This window comes from Salmo salar, chromosome ssa14 (genome assembly GCF_905237065.1).
Source record: "Salmo salar chromosome ssa14, Ssal_v3.1, whole genome shotgun sequence".
NCBI classification, from domain to species: Eukaryota; Metazoa; Chordata; class Actinopteri; order Salmoniformes; family Salmonidae; genus Salmo; species Salmo salar.
The window spans coordinates 71,369,723-71,380,130 of NC_059455.1; the positions used below are offsets into that span (position 1 = coordinate 71,369,723).

Here is a 10,408-nt window from a genome sequence, read left to right on the forward strand (position 1 = left end):
GCAGGAGTTTTCCAGTCCAAAGGGGAAAAGGAAATGAAGATGGACATGGATCCTACAGCTCCTCCTGACGGAGCATCCAACACACGGCTCCTCCGAGCTCCTCTCGCAAGCTATTTATCACAAACTTCAAAATCTAAATGCACAAAAGCATAAAACTACCCTCCAAAGAAACAATATAAATAGCCAGAAATAAAACAATTTTAATGGGACAGATTGATTAAAATTTTTACTGCAGTGGGCTAAATCAGGGTCACACAGAGTGATTCTTGGGAGTCTTAAACAAATCTATTTTGAAGTAAAAGTGTACACCTCACACACATGGTTATGGACTTAATAAAAGAAGACATGTCAGATACAGAGTTTAAATGTATTACATTTTGAGTTTGCATCCCATTATTACAGTTTATATCACAGAAGACGGAAATATAACAAACTGTTTGACATATAAACACCGGATTTTCGGTGTTTAAAAAAAAAATACGTTCATTAAAAAAATCTTAATTCAATTCCACCCATGAGGCCAATAGGTTATTTGACTGCAGGAAAGGCCTGCTCCTACCTGGATTGCAGATCACTTAGTTTCACTGGACGTCTCTCTCTCGCTCTGTGTGGCTCCTATCCTCCAATTCTCACTTGTTCCTTAGCTCAGCATTAACGCACGATCCCCTATCCAACGGTAAATCCCCCAAATGACTTCCTTTACAGGTGCGAAGAAATGTAATCCTAAAATCCACCGCGATGTCAATCCAAGTGTTGATAAAAAGTCCAAAGTGAGGTGAGCATCTGCTACAACCTCTTGGATGGGTGGATAGAGAGAGAGAGGGAGGGAGGAGGGAGGGAGGGAGGGAGGAGGGAGGGAGGGAGGGACTGACTGAAGGGGAAAGTGTAGGGTTTCGCTAGTGGACGAGATGGCTTGTACTGCTCTAGCTAGCTGTTCAGCTCACAGACATAAAAACAACCCTGACAGGCCTGGCCAATTATAGACCAACTTTCTGGATATATTTTAGTCTCTTTTTTTTTTCTTTATGGCTGCCGGGGCTGCGCCCATCTGAAGTGTTGCTGCCCTCAGAAACAGAATGCACACAGCTTGTCTCTCAGCCATAACCCTGCCTCCTCTGTCCATCCATTCCAACCCTTCAGCCATAACCCTGCCTCAGATTTAGCCACAAAAGAGCTGCCCGAGGTGCCTGCGGAGGACCGTGGTGATGGGCGAGGGGTGGCCGTGGTGGGATGGGTCCACTCTAGCAGGGGACTTGCTGTATGGTTGTGAGGGTGTACATGAGTCAGGAAAAGGATTAGCGTGTGCTTGAAGCTTTATGTGTCTTGTGCTCCTCCTTGTGCTTGTGCTATCTGTCTCTTATGTAGTAGAATTGGACAGCAATTGTACATTCTGAAAAGTGCTAAATTATTTAAAACAACATAGGAAAATGTCTGTTAACCACATTGAGAAGTAATGTTTACTTGTCAGTCATGTTCCCTGCAGGAGGGGGAAAGAAAGAGGAAGCAGTGGTCTTGTTCTCCAGTGTTTTGGTTTCTCTCTTTCCCTCTCTCTCTTAGTGAAGTCACCAGATATCCTGTCAGAATGGCATGTCTCCCTTTCCCCAATAGCTGTCTCAGAACTCCTCTCCCTCTCCCAGTCGGTCCTCTCTGTGCTTTACACGTCTCTCAGGTTGAGGTGCCTTGTTTGAACTGGAAAGTGATTGATACCGGTAAGTGTATTAAAGTACACATCAGAGTCAACGTTAAAACAACGTTGTGTCCTGGTTGTGTGTTTGCTCAGGGGGAGTTGAGATATGTAAAAAAACAACAACAAAAAAACATTTACGATTCACACGTGTATAATAAAGGGCAAATATAAGCATCCAACCAAAATGATTATTATTGTACGTCATTGACAAATACATACATTGGACATAATGGCTATACATTCTGAGATCCTATCTGTGATTAACTTTGTAGTCAGTCAATCAGGGCAAGTGAGTACAGGCCAGTCTAACTATGTGGTGTGAAATGGTAAGGAAGTCTGGTGGTCGGCTTGTGGTCTGGGGCAGATGGACATTGCTGTGCTACTGGTGTCAGACTGACTCATTGAGGGTTTTGGTCGTAGGTTAAATTCCCGCAGGGTTCACATATATTCAAACAATTTATGAATTCTCTGTCAGAATGCAGCGGGACTCAAGGCAGAAAGTAGAGTGTTAGAAGCCTCTTGTGTCGCAAGTCTGTCAATGAGAGACTTGCCTAATACGACTCACTTGATCAGATGTAGAATGGTTGTGATGTGGTTTTGCATGTGTTTTCTCACTGTCAGTTCATTTTGACATACCTGCGAAAACAATTGTACTTGAAATCTCACATATGTTTCAGGAGACTTCTTTTCTCTATGATAAACATACATTACCTAAATCACATTCCCATAACTACTGTCTGGAATGTCTAAATCCAGATTTAGGGAATAACTTGAAAAGAAATGGGCCACCTCAAAACGTGGATGTCTGGAGTAGCATCGTCTCTGTGAGTGTTTCACTTGTTACGGTGAGAGATGGCGGTTGTTCTGTTGCCAAACACACATAGAGCTGTAATGCATGCTCATTGGAGGAAAAACATTGATTAAAGACATTTTTCTGAGATTGCATGTACTGCAGGATTCTGCTGCACGCCTGACGAAGTAGCTAATGTGCAGAATGAACTGAAGGCCTAAATACACAGTACCCAAAGTGAGCGGTGGCTGTTTCAGAAAAGAAGGCACATTTCAAATCTCTTTATTTGCTGTTGTCAATCTTAACATCCGGTTACTGCTGCGGCTCTGTTTGTGAGCTCTGTTACTAATCAATGCCATTGTTTGGACTAGATGGACATGTTTCAGTGGTCACTGATGAAGCCAATGTATCCATCTGATGAGACCTTGATAATTATCCCTCTATGCAGGTCAGTTTTGCATAGCTTTACATGGCTATTGGGACCCTCAAATATGATTATGTCACCTGCGTATGCAGACATATTTCATCCAAAATATGACATTGAATAGCCTATGTCAGGATATCTACAATGGTTAAATGTACTGTATTACGAGCATCATCTTTTTATAAAATAATAAATAAATAAACATGTTTTTGGTCAATAATATACTTCTATATTTATCCTCTGTACAGTATACTGTACATACTGCCTGCCAGGGTACTTGGCATTGTCACTGGCTTGTTGCTTTGAATAGTAGATGCTGTGTGAAGTAAGATGCAGGGGTTTTTCTATAGTAATCTCCAGGTGATAAGCACATGTAAACACACGACTTAACACTGTCAAGTCTGTTTTCGCTACTTCCTGGTCTGCTCAAAGGGAGTCAGGGGTTAAGAGGTCAAAGATTAGGGGTCAGAGGTCAAAGGACAGCGTCCTGGCAGTTTCTCACTGCCATTCTCCGGATGACCTTTCCGGACACTTTCAGCGGGTTCTCCGGTGATTCCGGCCTGGCGTTCTTCCTGGAAGCCTTCTCCAGTATGTGACTGGCCTCCTTCAGGGCTTTCTCAGAGCCTTTTCTGTATTCTCTGCCCTCGGGGGTTTTCCTTGCTGGACACCTTGGGCCAGCTTGGCCTCTTCCCCAGGTAATCCTCCTGTTGACATGTTAGATTTGCTCTGATCCTCTTCGAGGTGCTCTGCCCTCCTCAGACGCAGCCTCCTCCCACCGGTATCCTGCTGGAATGTGCCGGCCACTTGGCATGCGCTCTCCTCGCCATGTGGTGCTACCACCTGCTGGGCCTGAGCTTTGGTGCTGGTGGGGAAAGAGGAAGAGGGAGAGGCTGGTTTGCTGATAGGGGGAGGAGGAGGGCCTTTAACGTTAGTACCAGCATCTTCCGAGAGCCTGTCTCCCGTCTGTCTCTGGATTTGGTTGGCACGGGCTAGCTGCGCTCTCCTAACCTTCTGATGTTGCTGGACCCTGGGTGCTGTTTCATTCAGAGGTAAGGGATGTGGGGCTGGGGTGGAGACACCCTCTGCCATACCTTTAACCAGTCCTGGTCCCTCTCCTCTCACCCCACAGTCCTTCACCTTCCTGGAGCAGGGTTGGTTTCCCACCGTCGTGTCAAGCTTATGGGCAGCAGCCTTGGCCTCCAGCCCAATCCCCTTAATCTTCTGTCTCTGTGCCTTCTGTACCTCCCTGGGCAGCTCCAGAGGTGCCAGCTTCAGAGGTCGCCGCGGGGGCAGGTTCTTCCCCTCCTTCTCCTGGGACGTGCCAGGCAGGGGAGACCTGGACCGGAAGGAAGGAAGGAAGGAAGGAAGGAAGGAAGGAAGGAAGGAAGGAAGGAAGGAAGGAAGGAAGGAAGGAAGGAACAAACAAACAAACAAATGAACGATTGCATGAATGAATTAACAAATGTTTACATAATACATACCTGACCAGGAGCAAGGAGTCCCTTTGGGTGGCAGGGCCCTCCTGGCCTGGCGTGGGCAGCATGGCAGACTCCAGCATAAGCCGACCCACCATCACCACCACTTCCTCCTCTTCCCCTCCCTGTGTGGCTGACAGATGGAGGACAGGTGTTTTGGAATCATAGACGTTTTTAGTTGCCAGCAGGTGCTTCTGGCCGATGAGATGCATAACGCTATTTTTAGCCTGAGAGGTCAGCAGGTCTTCTGGTCGGGGCAAGCCCTGCGACAAAACACACATCACTCACAAATTAGAATCACTCACTCAATTACATTACATGACTATCTAACACAGCCAATCAACACTGAAAAGCCTTCAGATGAAATTATAGCAAAGTATTGAATACTTATAAAGTAGACCTATCAATACCAAATACTGTATGCTCTTGAGATATTGACGAACGGTTTGCTTTGTAAACTCATTGAGTCTGACATTCCACTGCAGATTTCCACAAAGAGAGCCAATTTAAAGCTTCAACCCATTCAAAAACATTGGCATAGGAATGGATCATTTATAATTCAATGATTTTTCTATAAAAAACCTTGATATCAATAATGAAACATCTTCCTTGAGATTGTTTTCCACAGATCTCAATATTCTCGTCAGTTTTATGAGGAGCATTTTCTTTTCTTTGTGATTTCTCAGTTCATAAAGACTGTTAAAGTATAGCACATAAATACTTTAACAGTCTGTACTCAGTGGTCTATTACATCGAACATTAAACAAATTCATCAGAAAACTAATCAGAATAGCAATTTCCTGAAGATGACAGTAGTTCAATAAACCTAGTTCACAGCTCTCCTGTGTAGCTGGATGTTACAGGAACTGATGCGAGCACCAATCATTTCTTCCTCTTCTACATATTCTTGTGAAAAGGTTATAGACTGCATATAACAAGCAATCTCAGATACTTTCACTGCATGCACACACTAATAGGCATCATACAGTGTGTCTTACTGCCAATGCACTGCTCTTTCCATGGCATAGACTGACCAGGTGAATCCAGGTGAAAGCTATGATCTCTTATTGACAGCACTTGTTAAATCCACCTCACTCAGTGTAGATGAAGGGGAGGAGATACGTTAAAGAATCATTTTTAAGCCTTGAGACAGTTTGTGTATGAGTGCCATTCAGAGGATGAATGGGAAAGGCAAAATATTTAAGTGCCTTTGAACGGGGTATGGTAGTAGTTGCCAGGCGCACCAGTTTGTGCGCAGCTGGGTTTTTCACAGTTTCACAGTTTCCTGTGTGTATCAAGAATGGTCCACCACCCAAAGGACATCCAACCAACGTGACACAACTGTGGGAAGCATTGGTGTCAACATGGGCCAGAATCCCTGTGTAATGCCTTCAACACCTTGTAGAGTCCATGCCCCGACGAATTGTGCTAAGTTGCTGGATATTGGTGGGAACTGGAAAACGCTGTCGCACATGTCGATCCAGAGCATCCCAAACATGCTCGATAGGTGACATGTCTGGTGAGTACGCAGGGCATGGAAGAACTGGGACATTTTCAGCTTCTAGGTACAGATCCTTGCGACATGGGGCCGTGCATTATCATGCTGAAACATGAGGTGATGGCGGCGGATTATTGGCACGACAATGTGCCTCAGGATCTTGTGACGGTATCTCTGTGGATTCAAATTGCCATTGATAAAATGCAATTGTGTTCATTGTTCGCAGCTTATGGCTGTCCATACCATAACCTCACCACCACCATGGGGCACTCTGTTCACAACGTTGACATCAGCAAACCGCTTGCCAACATGACACCATATACGTGGTCTGCGGTTGTGAGGCCCGTTGGACTTCCTGCCAAATTCTCTAAAATGACATTGGAGGCGGCTTATGGTAGAGAAATTAACATTAAATTCTATGGCAACAGCTCTGGTTAACATTCCTGCAGTCATCATGCCAATTGCATTCTCCCTCAAAACTTGAGGCATCTGTGGCATTGTGTGACAAAACTGCACATTTTAGAGTGGTTTTTTATTATCCCCGGCACAAGGTGCAACTGTGTAAAGACCATGCTGTTTAATCAGCTTCTTGATACACCACACCTGTCAGGTGGATGGATTATCTTGGTGTAACCGATGTGAAATGGCTAGTTAGTTAGCGGTGGTGCGCGCTAATAGCGTTTCAATCGGCGACGTCACTCGCTCTGAGACTTGAAGTAGGGTTTCCCCTTGCGTTGCAAGGGCCGTGGCTCTTGTGGCGCGATGGGTAACGATGCTTCGTGGGGTGTCAGTTGTTGATGCGTGCAAGGGTCCCTGGTTCGAGCCCGGGTTGAGGCGAAAAAAGGGACGGAACCTACATTGGCAAAAGAGAAATGCTCACTAACAGGGATGTAAACAAATTAGTACACACAATTTCAGAGAAATATGCTTTTTGTGAGTATGGAACATTTCTGGGATCTTTTTCAGCTCATGAAACATGGGACCATCACTTTACATGTAGCGATTCTATTTTTGTTCAGTGTATATATATATACACCCAATAAGATACAACACAACTAAGAAGGGGATAGGTAGGTGATGATAATATACAGCTATAATACTTACAGGTTTGGCAAATTCCTCTTGCTTGAGTCTATGCCGAATAATTTCTTCCCTGAGAGAGCCCATGAGGAAAGGCTGTTGTTGCGCTGTGTATAGCACTGGGTTGAAGGCAGGTGATGGGAGGACACTACAGTAAAAGGCAGGGAAGGTAGGTTTTAGTTGCCTGCTGACTGGCTGTGAGGTCATTAGGAGGATTAGGGTCAGCAGGCAGCAGGGCCATCTGTAATGATCCCAAATCCAGCTCAGGGACACCTGGAGAGAACCATGACTCCAAATGGTAGTGTTTTCATACAGGGTCAGGTTGATGGTACTGGACAGCAGCTTGCCAGACAGCCTGGGGACTGGTACTGGTTTCATCCTCGAAAACCATGACTCCACTTACAGACCAGGATAGTGTGCAACGGTGCCACGTGCAGGGTAGTTATCAAGTACTGTTTTCATTCTTTATTAATGACTGTAGCCTATTGACTAGAAAAAGTCATGAGATCAATGGCATTTTGTTAAAATCTAATTTAGGAGTGAATCATAATGAATGGGGACTGGTCGTTTTGTATTGTTACCACTAGATGCCGCCACAGGACACTGAACTCTATATCAACTGTGGATGTCTTAGTGTGTGGCCATCTCACAGCACACTGAATAGAAGTCAAGTAGTAATTCCAGAGATATGGAATTTGGAGAACTTCTGAGGAAGCTAGGGATGTGTACCTGATCTTGTCTGTCAATATATCAAAATAGCTTAGGGCTTGATTCAATCTATATCGCAGATGGTAATGGTAATGGTAATTTCCGATTGAGCCGACATACGCAGAGTTTACCAAGAATGCCGTGTCTGTGAATGCGGGAACATTGTCTTTACATTTCAATCACGCTTTAACGCGGAACTTCAGTGCTACCGATTGAATCGAGCCCTTAGTTAATTTCAACATAGACTGATTGAGAATAGTTTGTTTGCTAGCTAGCAGCAGGCTATAGTATATTGTATGTGCCACTATGCATGGGAGTAATATAGGCTAGAATAACAAAAGTGACTGTGATCTTGGTGTGATCGGTAGCCTATTGCATATGCCATGCAGTTACCTACTCACATTCCACTCCTGTGTAAATCTATTTGAACAGGTTAGATTAGACGTGAGACTCTAGTGTGCTGCCTGCAGGAGTGCCTGTATCTCTACATCAGTCTCAAACAGCAGCAAGTTTGTATACCATTTACCTCCAGTTTACCCAACTGCCACTTTTATTCATTGTCAACAAGGTGGTGTAGATTATTGCTGGGCCTTAGGCACCGGTGGGCGCAGGCCCTCCCACTGGGGAGCCAGGCCCACCCAATCAGATTGAGCAACAACAAAAAAATGATGTACTTGTGTTCAGTGTTCCAAACAGGAACATTCTTTGTCTTTTTACCTAAGCACAGTACTTGACTTAGGCAGGAGCTCACCGGAACTGAGTACCAGCACAAAACATTTTCTTCTGCTTGAGTTCCTGCACTTCCTTTAGAATATCAGCTCAAAAGTATTGAGGAGTTCCTGCACCTGAATATCAACAGTACCGGCACCCACAATGAGTACTGACATCTATTTGAGTCCAAGTCAAGCACTGGCCTGAACATGCATACACCATCAGATTGAATGCATAGTAGGTGGGACAACAAAGGGGAAATGTACCAAACATGAAGGACACCATCCCACAGTTGTGTCAAGTTGGCTGGATGTTCTTTGGTTGGTGGACCATTCTTGATACACAGGGGAAACTGTTGAGCATGAAAAACCCAGCAGTGTTGCAGTTCTTGACACAAACAGGTGTGCCTGGCACCTACTACCATACCCCGTTCAAAGGCACATAAATATTTTGTCTTGCCCATTAACCCTCTGAATGGCACACATACACAAACCACGTCTCAAATGTCTCAAGGCTTAAAAATCCTTATTTAACTGGTCTCCTCCCCTTCATCTACACTGATTGAAGTGGATTTAACAAGTGACGTCAATAAGGGATAATAGCTTTCACCTGGATTCAACTGGTCAGTCTATGTCACACCTGGGCAATTATTTTCCATGGAGGGCCACATTATAATATATTTTTTCCATCGCGGGCCAGAATCATATTACAGGATTATACATCATGTGTATGACGGTGTTGACAGAAATATCTACTGTAAATCACGTCCAGATATGCTACTTATCTTATGCACAGAAATAAACCACATCCATGTTCTCCTTTTGGTAGGTATTTCCATTGTTTAACATGTAATAAACTACTCAAAGTGAGAAGTACACTGTGCATAGACTCTATGTCCTGGAAAGAGCAGGTGTTGTACAATCAATAGTAATAATAATAATAATACATTTTATATGGCAGATGCCTTTCAGGACGCTCAAGGACATCTTACAAAACATAGTGCTGTACATTAAATCTATTTCATTTAAGCCTACGTAATGAATTTGAATTACGCTTGATTATTTACCAGGAAAAAAACAATATACTGTAAACAAATTGCTTATCAATTTCTAAATAATAGGGTTCTGGCACATGTCACTTCGCACTGATACCATGTGTAGTAAACCGTAGCTGTCGCTGTGTAGGCTAGGTTACACTGTGTAGGCTACTCACCGTTATCTACTGTAGCTAACTAAAGCTCACCAGTCAACTTGGCTAGCAAAAACAAGTCAAATGGCCAAACAAAGCTCACTGTTACATTTTTTTCAAGAGACCGTGAATGGAAGAGGGTGTTGGAGTATTTGCCAAGATATTTGATATCAGTGATTTCGCAGCGAAGGGCCTCCAGTCCCCCTCTATATTAATTACTGATTGCATTGATCTAATCCAGGACCTTAAAGAGAGTTTCAATACATTCAAAGACAATGATCTGCACTACAACGTTTTTATTCAACACTTAGAAATCATGAAACACGCTTCTCCACTTCCACCATCAGTCCAGTGAAAGTTATTTCAATTCATGCTTCGACGTGCCTTGCAAGTAACAGGGAACAACAACTGGCCTATTACCAGTGTTATCATATAGCCTATCTTGAGGCTTGAGATTTATATATAACTTTGCCCTGTACTTCTCCACCCATTCACTATAGTTAAGCCTTATATAGGACACTGATCATTTAATTGATATCACACAATACATTGTAGGCGCACTTGATCTCCTGCACCCAGCAGAGAATTCACTCAGTTTGCATTTTGACTCATAAAGTGATCTCGATTAAGAAAAGGTGGGTGACCACTGTTTTAGTCTGTGTAGGCTATGGGTGCCTATTGGGATTATTACTGTTATATCAGGGCATTATGTTCTAGCCTCATTATCTATGAATTATAGGCCTACGGTTTATTTTGTGTAGGTCTTTGTGAGTCACATGTTAAATGCATGAGTCATGGATTTATGTAGGCCAACAAGACCATTTGTTCTGTAATGTGAAATCATATG

General features: G+C 43.7%; 1 protein-coding gene across 4 annotated transcripts in view; it reads right to left on the minus strand.

Moving 5' to 3' along the window:
* Positions 1-837, minus strand: part of LOC106570233 (collagen alpha-1(XXII) chain) — a 76,569-nt gene extending 75,732 nt beyond the window's left edge. For 3 of the 4 annotated variants that reach the window (XM_045694751.1, XM_045694750.1, XM_045694749.1), the window contains exon 1: positions 560-816. The gene's annotated coding sequence lies outside the window, so the exon portion shown is untranslated. Of the gene's footprint in view, positions 1-559 lie in introns of all 4 variants that reach the window. The other variant, XM_014142332.2, reaches the window with a different exon arrangement.
* Positions 838-10,408: the final 9,571 nt, after the last annotated feature.